Source organism: Xyrauchen texanus, chromosome 17, assembly GCF_025860055.1.
Source record: "Xyrauchen texanus isolate HMW12.3.18 chromosome 17, RBS_HiC_50CHRs, whole genome shotgun sequence".
NCBI classification, from domain to species: domain Eukaryota; kingdom Metazoa; phylum Chordata; class Actinopteri; order Cypriniformes; family Catostomidae; genus Xyrauchen; species Xyrauchen texanus.
Genome location: NC_068292.1, coordinates 35,989,142 through 36,001,705, shown reverse-complemented (window position 1 = coordinate 36,001,705; position 12,564 = coordinate 35,989,142). Strand labels below are relative to the sequence as shown.

Below are 12,564 nucleotides of genomic sequence, written 5' to 3'. Positions count from 1 at the left end.
TCAACAGGTTTGGGGCTTTTACTTGGGCACTGACTCGAAAACAGAGTAAGGGCGAACTGGCTGTGATATACTCCGTTAAAGCAAAAAGTGTTTCATAGCCTGTGACTGCTGCTGAGTCGTGACGTAACGCTCAGCAACTTTATTCACAGAACCATCAAAGAGGATGGCTGGAGATACTGGAGCATCCAACAGAGTGGCTTTTTCCTTATCACTAATTTCTGTGAGGGTCGGCCATATATGTCGATCCAGAACTGCCAGGTTGCACAGTGAATTTCGTGGCATGCAAGTCTGTAGCAGCGCAGAGATTTTGAATGTCTCTGGATCAAAGCCATGCTCGTCCATTTTCCTGAGGAGCTTGGCTTGAAATACCTGGAGCACCGCCATTGTGTGAAGTGCTGATCCAGGTTGTCCTGCCGCTGAGTAAGCTTTTCCCGCCAGTCAACATGGTTTGGAAGAATGTATGGGCCGTAATTTCATGGCCTGTTACTCGCTGGGCAGAGGTGTGCCGCAACCGCCTCCTCTACAGTGTATAATTGAGCATAACCGTTTTGTTCCCCATGATCCACATTAACCAGTCTATTCATGAAGGATGTGGGCAGCCTTTGTTTTCAATTGTTTACATTAAGCACGCGTTTATTATCGCTTTATTAAGTAATCTGTTCAACCAATACACTATTTAAAAGATCTAAGGCTGCAGATACCTTCAAATGATAGCATTGATCAATCTTAATGACTTTCAGCCGATCATTTCTTATTTTGATTTTTTTTGTTATAGCAGTGTAGATTTTGATCCAGCAATGATGACATCCATCTGTTTTTACTGCAATAGTCCATTAAACTACATCCAGAGTACATCTTTGCCCAAAAGCACGCAAACTTGTATAAAAATCCATAGAACTTCCATTGTTTACATCATGAAATTGCACTTTGCACGTCTAACGTGCCCTTCGATCAAACAAACCATAGAAATGCATTTAGTAGAGTGTCTGGAACAGAAGTATCGCAACCCCTGGTGTTTTCTGAATAAAACTGGCTTCATAGTTTTAGAAAATAGAGCATGAGAACAGTCGTTTCTTCTAACGTCTGTTCATGCATATGCAAATATGTTCGGTTAAACAAATCTAGCAGGTTTGTAATATATGAGGACATGTTACCAATTTACGAATAAGGCAAAATGTGGGTGGTAATAGTTTGCATAAATTATCACGTCATTATCGCCTTGACAACGCTGGGTGTTCCGAAAGACACCCTGAGATGCGCTTAGATGCCTTCGCCATGCCTTCTCATGTGAATCCTCGGCTATCACAGAGGAGGTGGGTTGGAGGGCACGTGAGGTTGAATCATCCCTCAGATCGAGGGTGATTCACGAGCGAAGCCTCTTGAGACTCATGCCCTTGTGGTGAGGACAGTCTGTCTCCATGAGAGCGGAATCTGCATGGGCCCGCGCCCAGACAGTACACGCAACTCTCATGCTGATCTGATGACAGATGTGCCTCTCGCACAAGGAACACTTTCGGAGTGACATCTTTAAAAAGATGCGAACACGTAAGTGACTCTTTTAGATAAATAAATATATATTTATATTTAAATAACACAATAGAATCAGGATGCTGAGGCCCGTTCACCAGCAAAGCGTCAAGCGACGAGGACACTGCAGGGGAGCGGGATGTCTTTCCGTGAAGATTCCGCCCGCTGACTCCTGTATATCGACAGCGAAGGTAGAGGGCTTCTGGACAAGAGATGATCACTGTCTTGAAGGAAGAAATACTGAGAAAACAGGTTTGTGCACCTGTTTTTATAGAAGACAGTTTTGTGCCAAAACAGGTGTGGTGGTGGCGTAGTGGGCTAAAGCACATAACTGGTAATCAGAAGGTCACTGGTTCGATCCCCACAACCACCACCATTGTGTCCTTGAGCAAGGCACTTAACTCCAGGTTGCTCCGGGGGAATTGTCCCTGTAATAAGTGCACTGTAAGTCGCTTTGGATAAAAGTGTCTGAAAAATGCATAAATGTAAATGTAAATGTAAACAGGTGGGGCTCAAAAACCATAGCCAATATTAGAATGTAAGTAAGAAGGCACTCCCCATATGCGTAGCTACACAATGTTGCTTTCCCTTCATCCTGGGTTAAGCATGTAACAAAAATTATATCTGGATATAAATCTACATTTTGTGTACCTGAAAACAAAAAAACTGATTACCTTATAAAGCCACACCCAGAGCACTTCTGATGAAATTAATCATGTAAAGTGCATTATTGTTTTTATTTTAAAACAACTTCAATTGCAGAAAACAAGGAACCTGCAAGAAACATCTAAAGGGCTGTTCACACTGCGCTTAACCCTGGGTTATCTTCATTCTACACCCCGCTTTTAACCCCAGGTAAAGAAATGTTTCACACTTGTAATTTTGAAAGGGGTTTAGCACCGCTTTTTACCCAGTGTTTAACACTGCTCTGGAGGTATAGAGTGTGAAACAATGCAGTTTTAGAATGTTTCAGATAGTTGTTTAGCAACCGACAACCAATCAAATAAAGCATTAGTACTTACCTTATTAATTAGCAGAAATTTGAAGCTTCAAATTGTAAAACTGCATGAATTCTTCAGTTAAAACTCATGTCAAGCAATTTTATCACACTAAAAAAGTTTGTCTTTTGGCTATACTTTTAAAAATTTGTATTTTAACATAATAAAATGGCCCCATTCACTTATTGTAAGTGCCTCACTGTAAATCAGATAATTGCTTCTTTTTTCTTTTTTTTAAGAAATGAGGGACGAGTCAAGACTAAATTTTTGTGATAATCAACATTATGCCACAAATGCTGTCGATTGCGCTTAACTTGTATTGAACCAGGAATATTCCTTAAATATATATAATGTACACTCAAAAAACATTGAAACACTTAAACCTGGCATCATAAGCCATTATCGTGGTCACCACCGACAAAGATCCGCCAACTTGAAAAGTTTTTAGAACTTTTAGAGATTACTTCTGAAGTTTAAATCATGAGTCTGGTGAATTTATTTAAGTCATTTCAGAGCAGGCTAGTTTGGAGTTGATTGAAAGGGTGGTTGCATTTTGATTTAAAAAATAATTAAAAAATGTATTTAAAAAAGTTGATATTATGTAAGAAAAAATGGTAACACTTTACATTAAGGTTACATTCGTTAACATTAGTTAATGCATTAGGTATCATCAACAAACAATAAACACTATATTAATTAACATACAGCACTTATTAATATGGAATGGTAATGTTAGTTAATAAAAATATAATTGTTCATTTTTAGTTCATGTTAGTTCATAGTGCATTAACTAATGTTTAAAAAATACAACTTTTAATTTAAAAATGAATATGCTGAAATTAATATTAACCAAGATTAATGAATGCTTTGAAAGTGTTGTTCATTGTTAGTTCATGTTAACTTATGTTGTTAAAGGAGTCATGACATTGTTATGAAGGCAGACGAGGACAGACGAGGAGTGGGCCACAGGACAGGGACTGGGTCAGGAGGCCTGAGTGTCGGCCACAGGGCGGGGTCTGGGTGCGCTGGTTCTGGGGCGGCCGAGGCTGGCAATGCTGGCTCTTTGGCTGTGGCAGGCGTGGGCACTGACTCGCTGACCGTGGCAGGCGTGGGCTCTGGCTCGCTGACCGTGGCAGGCATGGGCTCTGGCTCGCTGACTTTGGCAGGCGGAGACTGGGGAGCAGAAACTTTTCCTCTTCTCCTCCTCCTCCTCTGGGCGGACGAAGCTGGCAGCGTTGGCTCGCTGGCCGTGGCAGGCGTGGGCGTTGGCTCGCTGGCCGTGGCAGGTGTGAAGGGACGAGCCATGGAAGGCTGGGGGGTGACCACTGTGGGAGGAGAGGTAAGGCCCTCTTCTTCTATGCCCACAGTGAACGGCGAGCCGCAAACTAACAGAGTCTCTTCCACAAAGTCGAGGAGCGTCCACCTGGTGGCAACAGCTCCTTAAGCGAACTGTGGAGATTTGCCCTGAAGAACACCACCAGGGAGTATTCTGGGAAGTCCGATACATTCACCAGCTCCAGAATGTCGCGAATGTGATCCTCCACAGGATGGTCCCCTTGCTTGAGACAGAGCAGTCTATAATTGAATGTCTATAATAGAATGACTGTTGAACCGCTAGATCCATTATGGTTGGTCGTTGTATGTTCAAATGTGAATGTATGTTTCAAATGTTTATTTCTTGTATACTCTGGTCTGTGTTCCTGCCTGAGCCCGTCGTAGATGTTTTCCCTTGTTTATATCTTTTGTTTCCCATCATGGATGTTTTGATTGCTCTAGTCTTGTTTGTCCAGTTATTTTCAATAAACCGCATTTAGATCCTCACCCCTCATCTGCCTGCGTAACAGACATACTCTCTTTATTCAATATAAATGTATTATCTTCCCTGAGGTCCACTTATGAATGAATTAATGAATGAATGTACATTACATTTATATAGCTCTTTTCTGACTCTACACTCAAAGTGCTTTACACAGTGAACAGGGGACTGTCCTCAACCACCACCAGTGTCCAGCATCCACCTGGATGATGCCACAGCCGCCATAGTGCAACAGTACGCTCACTGCACACCAGCTATGGGTGGAGAGGAGAGAGTTGAGTTATGCAGCCAATTAATGGAGGGGAATTATTAGTGGGCCATGATTTATACGGGCCAATTGGGGGAATTTGGCCAGGACACCGGGGTTACACCCCTACTGTTTTTACGAGAAGTGAGAGTCAGGACCTTGGTTTAATGTCTCATCCGAAGGATGGTGCTCCCATTACAGTTTAGTGTTCCCATTATTATACTGGATAATTAGGACCCACACAGACCGCAGGGTGAGCACCCCCAGCTGGCCTCACTAACACCTCTTCCATCTCTAACTTTTAATGTTAGCCAAAAATAACATTTCACCAAAACAGTCATTATTTAGTAATATGTAATAATTTCCCACCCTGTCTGAAATGCTCAGTTTTAAGCACTCTGGCCCTTTTTGACTTCAATGTAAATGCCCACTGTTATGATTGGCTAACATCATGCAGCCCTTCCGATGCAGCCGTATTTGAAATGCAATCCAAAGAAAATTAACAAACTCAACAAGACCACAACATTTATCAAACTAAATTTCAGGATTTACATATAACCCGCATCTAACACATTTCATCTGAATATATTAAACTGTTCACACAAGTAGCACCATACAATTATCAAACATTCATGACATTTGAAATATTCATAAATTAAATTGTTTACTTAGGTTTTGTGGTCCAATAGTGTTTTAACAGCGCCGTCTTTCAATAACAGTTCCTTTTCAAAGCTTGAATCATATTGTGACTGGTTCACAAGTAATCCATACTGATATGTTCTGAATACGCAAACATACTACAATCCATGGTGATGTTGGGTGCTTTAACTGGCTTCAACAGGCCAAAGCAGAGATGCTGGTCTTCACGGGAGCGACATCTCACATCATCTGTGTTTGTTTACACAAACATCAAAGACGTCCATCTTGTGCATGTTTACAAAAGACCAGCAATTAAAAATTGCACAGATGGGTGCAAACACGTTCCAGGATGCCTTCAACACAACAGCAAACAGTAAGATGAAACAGGATGGGGTCTCCTTTTTAGAGTTCTAACTTGACATTGCATCTTTTAAAAGTGGAATGAATGGCAGAGATGAAAGATAACGGTCAAAGCTGTTTATCTAGTGTAGAAAAACATTTTAAACCATACAGGCACATGACAGCTTTTCCCTTCTCACTAGTAGTAAAGGTTTGCATTTAGGGAGGACAGATTAATCCCACACCAGTGGTTATGGGCAGTGGTACAGCAGTAATAATTCTCAGTAGATACCTATTTTCATGCCTAAATGCATTAGACACCATTGTTACCAGATAAAGTCACTTTAGTTGTCAGGTTGTGATACAATCACAACTTAAGACACGCCTTGTTGCTTTCCTAACTCCATATCCTGCCTACGAAGGCAGCATTTTCCAGCTTTCAGACACAGCAATAGTGTGAATACCAGGCGTACATTTGTATTCAGTGGCTGCTCTGCAATAAAATCAGCTGATATGACTTCAGAAATATCCATGAGTAAACCTGCCTGTATATTTATGTAATTATCACAGCACACAGAGAAGCTTTGCCCTGATTAGACCTCAAACACTCTTCTCTACAAACTCTCTGTCAATTTGTCAGAGCATAACAGGGCATATATATACATGTGCTAGCTGGGTAATTTGATCAAATCAGTAATTTGGGAATCAATTACAAATTAGATGAAAAAGGTAAACCGTTATCCGTGTGACGTAACCGCTGTTAATGTGCTGATTTGGTCACCCTCAGTTGAATGAACAAATCGTTCTCTAAAGGTGACTTGATCCAGACTGCAGAGAAACACTGAAACAGATCCAATGGGAAAGGATATTGGGACATTTGTAGACAGAATGTTTAGTTTAAAACGTGGTATATTTTTCTATAAAACTTAAAGCCAATCATGCGTTTTCAATTAATTATATAAACTTCCTGATGTCAACACTGCAAAATAAGCAGTAACGGAATACATGTAATGGGATTACGTATTTAAAATACAAAATATAAGTAACTGTATTCCACTACAGTTACAATTTAAATAATTGGTAATTATAATACAGTTACATTCAAAAAGTATTTTGATTACTAAAGAGATTACTTTGCATTTTATTGTCATTTGTTTCATTTAATATTCAGTCCTTTCAGAGGGAACAATTTATACATATAAATGATGCGATCCAAAGTGCATTTGAACAGCGGTGAAACACTTTCTTATGATGTGTTACATTCATACGAGCACACAGAGAAGTAAGTTTGAAGTAAGTTTGGAGCACAAGAAATAGAAATAAGCCTTGTGTAAATTGTCAGCTTTACGATAAGCTAAAATGCTATTTCTAGCCATTTTACATGCACATGTTACCAGACATGATCATATTTTTTTATCAAGAAAATTCACGTTGGATCATAATTTGTTTTTTTCTATTAAGACCTTTGATATTAGGGCAAAAATCTTGTTCTTGATCATTTGTGTATTGTTTTCCTGTAAAAAATATATAAAAATCCTTAAAACAAAATCAGTTTGATTGATCTTGTTTTAGAAACAACACTGCATAAGATATTTAGGTTTTCAGAGAATGTATTTTTATCATGTATTTGGTCTTATTGTGTACTGGCAGAGTTTTAATAGTCAAAACAAGTGAAAAAATCTACCAGTGCTGAAGAAGGAATCCAAATTATTTTGAATGTTACTAACATTGAGTAAACAAACGGAATACATTACAAATTACATTTTACAGCATGTATACTGTAATCTGTTGTGGAATACATTTGAAAAGTAACCCTCCCAACCCTATCCATAAGGTATCCATCCATTTTCCATAAGCAGAGGTGGACTGGCCATCGGGAGAACCGGGACTATTCCCAGTGGGCAGGCAGCGAAATGTCAAAGTGGGCATCAACATGATGAAAGGGCTGTGAAACAGTGCCACAATAAGGCAAAGGGTGCTGCGATATGCAGAAGGCAACTTGATTTCTCCAGTCCACCAATGTCCATAAGGTAATGTTCCTTACAGAATATATCAGATTATATATATTCTTTAAATAAACTTGTTTGAGAGATATTCAGCATGGTCTCATGAACATTATGTAACCATTGCAATTTTTGCAAAACGAAATTACTTGCCTTATTACACGTTTGTCTGCAGTTTTCCAGTGAAATGTCTAGTTGTGGGCGCAAAAAGCAAGTGAAATGGTGTCGATATCAGACAAGTTTTTTATGTGAATAGATGGAGGTTTTCATGCAGGGGTATTTAAAGTTCCAAAAGGTCCGATCTCTACAGTTTCTTCCCAGCAAAGTCTGGATAATAATTCATAGCTTACATGGTGTCAGTATTCATATGGCTATGAAACTGTATAATGAATTTTTTTATATATAGTTTTCATAACTTGCCACGTTAGCAGCAATAGTACTTTGTAAAATAAATTAATTAATGAATTTAACATTTAAAATGGTCTCTTCAAAACTGAGCAGGGATGAGGACATTTGGAACCCAGAGACAGCAAATGTAGAGGGGTCTGAGGGATCTTCAACCAAAAGATTAAAATATTTCTTCAAGACTTCATCAGTCGAGGGAACTTGGATGTGAACATTAAAAGATAAGATCAACAGTTAGTTTGAAGTTGAATGAAAGCAGTCCAGTTTTTGTGTTTAAATAATTTGTATTTTCAGAATATATATGTATGGGACATGGAAGGCCATTTGAGGGCTACATTTTTTTTTTACTGTTTGGTGGTTCAGTGACAAACTTAAAAGTCTGAATGAACAATTTTTTAATCTCTAAATCATGCTTACTCTCTGCCTTGGTATGCGCGTGTGACGTAATCGCATTGGCATTTGAAACATACGAGAAGAACATGATTCACAGCCAGAAGAGCATCTTTTTCTTTTCTCACAATGGTGCATTTGTTTGCTTATCTTGGATGTCTCAACCGGGTGGAGAACGTGAGATTACCTCTGTATCATGGCACATGAGAGATCGCTTGAACTCCACCCTCTCGTGAAGCTTGCAAGAAGTGATGGTTTAGAGTAAAAACATACTTAAACATTGATATTTTTCACACCAAAAGGGACGGAGTCACCTTAGAAGACATTCATTTAACCGTTGGAGTCATATCTATGACTTTTATGTTTTTTTGGAGCTTCAAAAAAAACGGATCACCAGCCACTTGCATTAAGGACCTACTGAGCTAAGATATTTTTAAAAATGTCTTCTAATGTTTTCTGGTGAAGCAAGATAGACATACACACCTGGGATATCACGAGGGTGAGTAAATAATGAGAGAATTTTCATTTTTGGGTGAATTATCCCTTTAACATTCAATACTTATATAAAGTTAAACTTGGTTAATCAGAATATCTGTTGAGTTTTAAGATCCATATTTTTTAAGATGTATGTAGAGCGGAGGAGGGCGGGGCCGGCTGGAACAATGCACGCCCGGTCCCCAATCAGCCTGATGGGGCCGTGCGATGGATAAAGGTGGCTGGTGACATCGGTTAAAGGGAGAGAGAGAGAATGACATGCAGCTGCACTGCGTTTATGTTTGTATGTTTTCCGTTCAGTTTATTATTAAAACTATTATTTATATTGTCAAGCCGGCTCTCGCCTAATTTTTACAAATAATTTTTTCTTTCCTAATTTTTTTATTGTAAAGTGTATGCTTTTTTATTTTGTAAAGTGTATGCTTTTTTGAAGTGTGCTTTGATTCTTTCAAGAGAAGCATTTTTTCCATACCTCTCTGATCACTGATGAAATGGAATTTCAGCTATTTCTTATTTCCTAGATTTCACATTGACTCCTTAGCTTCATAAATTGGAAAAGATCCAGTGGTGAAAAGAAATGCTGAAAAAGCTAACAACATATCTTGAAACAAAGCTAATTAGGCAGCATGCTTACAATTTTTTTCTTTGCAGGTAAAGGAAATGCCATGAGTTTTAATGCCAACCCTTCTTGAACTGTATAGCTGAAATGCTGAACCTCTGCAGGGTTGCTGAAGGTCACATCTCCCTGCTGTTCACAAACCTACCAAGCATGATCATTTCCTTACCTCTGCTAAATACTAAAAGAAAAGTATCTGCTTGGCTTTGGCAGGCTGTTGGACCATATGGACGCATTCATCATGTATCAGCACTCATTAAAAGAGCCATCATGAAGCACTGGTGCTCAGCTGGGTGCAGCTGTACACACCTGACAACACCCTTGATTCTCTACCCTGAAATGTGCATAACCAGTCTGCCTTTCACACAGGCCTTACTGTGCCTACTGCTTAACCAACCATTCAGGCACACACAGTCACCATGAACTAGGATCAGTTGCTTCAGTAAGTACTCAGATAAAAGCTAAATCTCTAGATGGATTGATTCAGGAACTATCACCTTTGTGTCCTTTTGGCACTTATCCAGCAAGGGGGCCATTCACACTGAATGCGCTTGTGCATCCACCTGCGCTGTTTTTTAGTAGTTTTTCTATGTAAACTTGCACTAGACAGATCATTGCGCCAAGTCTTGATGTTTTTCCAGCATATTGTACAGGAAAGCTCCGTATTTTAGATGCCGAGTAAAGTTAAAAATGTTCGAAAACACATCTTGACTGCATTCTGTTACATTTGTCGTGCTGCATCTAGCTTTTTTAGCGCAAGAATGCGTTCAGTCTGAACGAACTAAGTGTACTGTATTTCTTTGAATAACTTAAGGTCCTAGATCATGTCTACTTTTACTACCCATGTTTTTTTTCGTCCACTGAAAATGCTAGCAAAAGATGCATTTAAAACATTTCGTCATGTGATTGTCGACACAAACGTACACAACGGTACTTCCCATTGAACAGATTGTACTTTTATTCAACTTGGTCTCAAAGACGAGCGTTAGTGATGTTTCGTTCGTGAACAAATCAATCTTTTTGGGCATATCTTTTAAGGGAACTGCATGTAATTTGTTCAGTTTGTCAATCTTGTTTCACAAGAAAAGGCGCCAGATTAATTTTTAAAAATTGGCCCGTGATTTTACATAGAAACTGTCCCAAAAGTTGTTGAGCATCACGGCCCGTTTCAAGGCCGGCCCGGTTCTCACTATGGTCAGTCCGCACCTGATCGGCGCCAAAGTGCATCGGCCCACTGGGAAAATGCCCAGTTTGCCAGATTACCAATCCAGCCCTGATGACCACACATTGCAATGACATACGGACGTTATTGAAAATCATAATAATATTTTAGGTTAGTATTGTTGTATTTCTATTTTTTTTTTTTTTGGATAACTTGATAAAAAGTTGTGCTCAGTAGTTCAGGATATGATAGATAAGCTCTGTTGGCATTTGTGGGAAGTGCATTTGATGATTTAACACTTCAGTGCTGAAGTCTCTTGGAACTGTATGCAAGCCAATTTTAATAAAGGATAAATAGACTTGTTCTGGTCATGAAAGTCTGCTTCTGGTTCAATACAATTACTTAAAAGACTACAGGTGCAAAGGCGTAAATTTAAGAAATGGAAAATGAACGAACCTGAACAAATCTTTCTGGTGAACAGAATCAAAAGAATTGAGTACCTGAAATTAAATAAAATTATTGTGAGGTGATAATCTGACGTGGTGCGAGATGCTAGGCGATAGTCTGTGTTCTGCGACTGCTATCGGTTCTTTGAATAAGGCAGCCCCTAGTTTAAGATGGTGCCCCCTAGGGAGTTGGTGCCCTACGTTGACTGTGTAATATGCGAAAAGGGAGCAGCGGTACTGGGACCATATGAGTCTCAGTCACCTTTGGTTTGCTCACAAGGAACTTAAAGACATAGACGTTACATTATGAGTTTCTCTAAAGCTGCTTTGAAACAATGTGCATTATGAAAATGACCATGCCAATAAAATTACTTGACATCACTTAACTTGTGATGGAAAAATATGTACCTAAAAAGTCCCAGATTATTTCAATGTAGGGGTATAATTACAATAATGTTGTTAAACACATTTACGCTGAAAAAAATCTTTTAGTTTATTTTTAATGTATGGCGGATGACAAACTTAATCTTAGGGAACCCGACCTTGTCTAATATTGTGCGAGTAGACTATTTGCTCCAGCGTCGCATCAACATGTCTGCATTTTGGATTAACAGGCATCTCTATGTACTGTAAAGAAAGACAATCTATGCAACACTTCATGATTCACCACAGACCATGCCTTTAGGCAAGTCGTTTCTTGAAATGCATTTTCCTCGGTCAGTCTCTGAGAGAGATACAAACACTGGGGCAAAACCTAAAGCTAATCTCAAGAATGTATCACATGTCTGAATTCTGCTTGTTTAGTCTCGTCCATCTCCTGCCCCCATTGTTTAACTCTATGCGGTTCTCTGCATCCCAGTCTCACACAAGAGCCTCAAACGTAGGGAGTGCTAATAATGGGACGTTAAATGTCTTTACGCATCAGAGTCTTGTCCCAGATGGCTGCTGGAGTATTGTTTGATTTTCCCTGTCATCAGAACGTTAACACGTATCAGTCTTGTCCGACTCTTGGCTTAGGATGAAACTTGGAAGTGGATTGTCTCATCTATATACCTAACAATTACAGACTGACAACGTGAGGTGTTTATAGTTGTACAGTTTAATCTTGTCCTTGGATTTTCTCTTTCTATTGACTATAAATAGGGCCCTATAAAATATATGAAAGCTATTATTGAAAAATGCTATTACCAAAAAAACAATCACTTTTCAACATACCACAGCACAATCCAAAACACAACATTGTAATTTTTATTTTTATTTTTTTTAAATACAGTGCTGCTTAATAGAGCATCACAGTATTAATGAAAGCATTGTTGAAAACTTTCATTCAGTACAAAATAACTCTTGCTTGTGAGATCCTGCTTAAATATAATGTAGTTATAATTTATATTATTATTATTTTGACTTCTACATTGACTACTACATTTTACTATATAGTAGTGATACATTTCTGTCCCAGTTTCATCATTTTCACATGTCTA

General features: G+C 38.9%; 1 long non-coding RNA gene across 1 annotated transcript; it reads left to right on the top strand.

The window, feature by feature from the left end:
- Positions 1-8,657: 8,657 nt before the first annotated feature.
- LOC127657713 (uncharacterized) lies at positions 8,658-11,311 on the top strand. The gene is made up of 3 exons (XR_007972316.1): positions 8,658-8,863; positions 8,988-9,142; positions 9,511-11,311. It is a non-coding gene; the product is annotated as an uncharacterized LOC127657713 (long non-coding RNA).
- Positions 11,312-12,564: the final 1,253 nt, after the last annotated feature.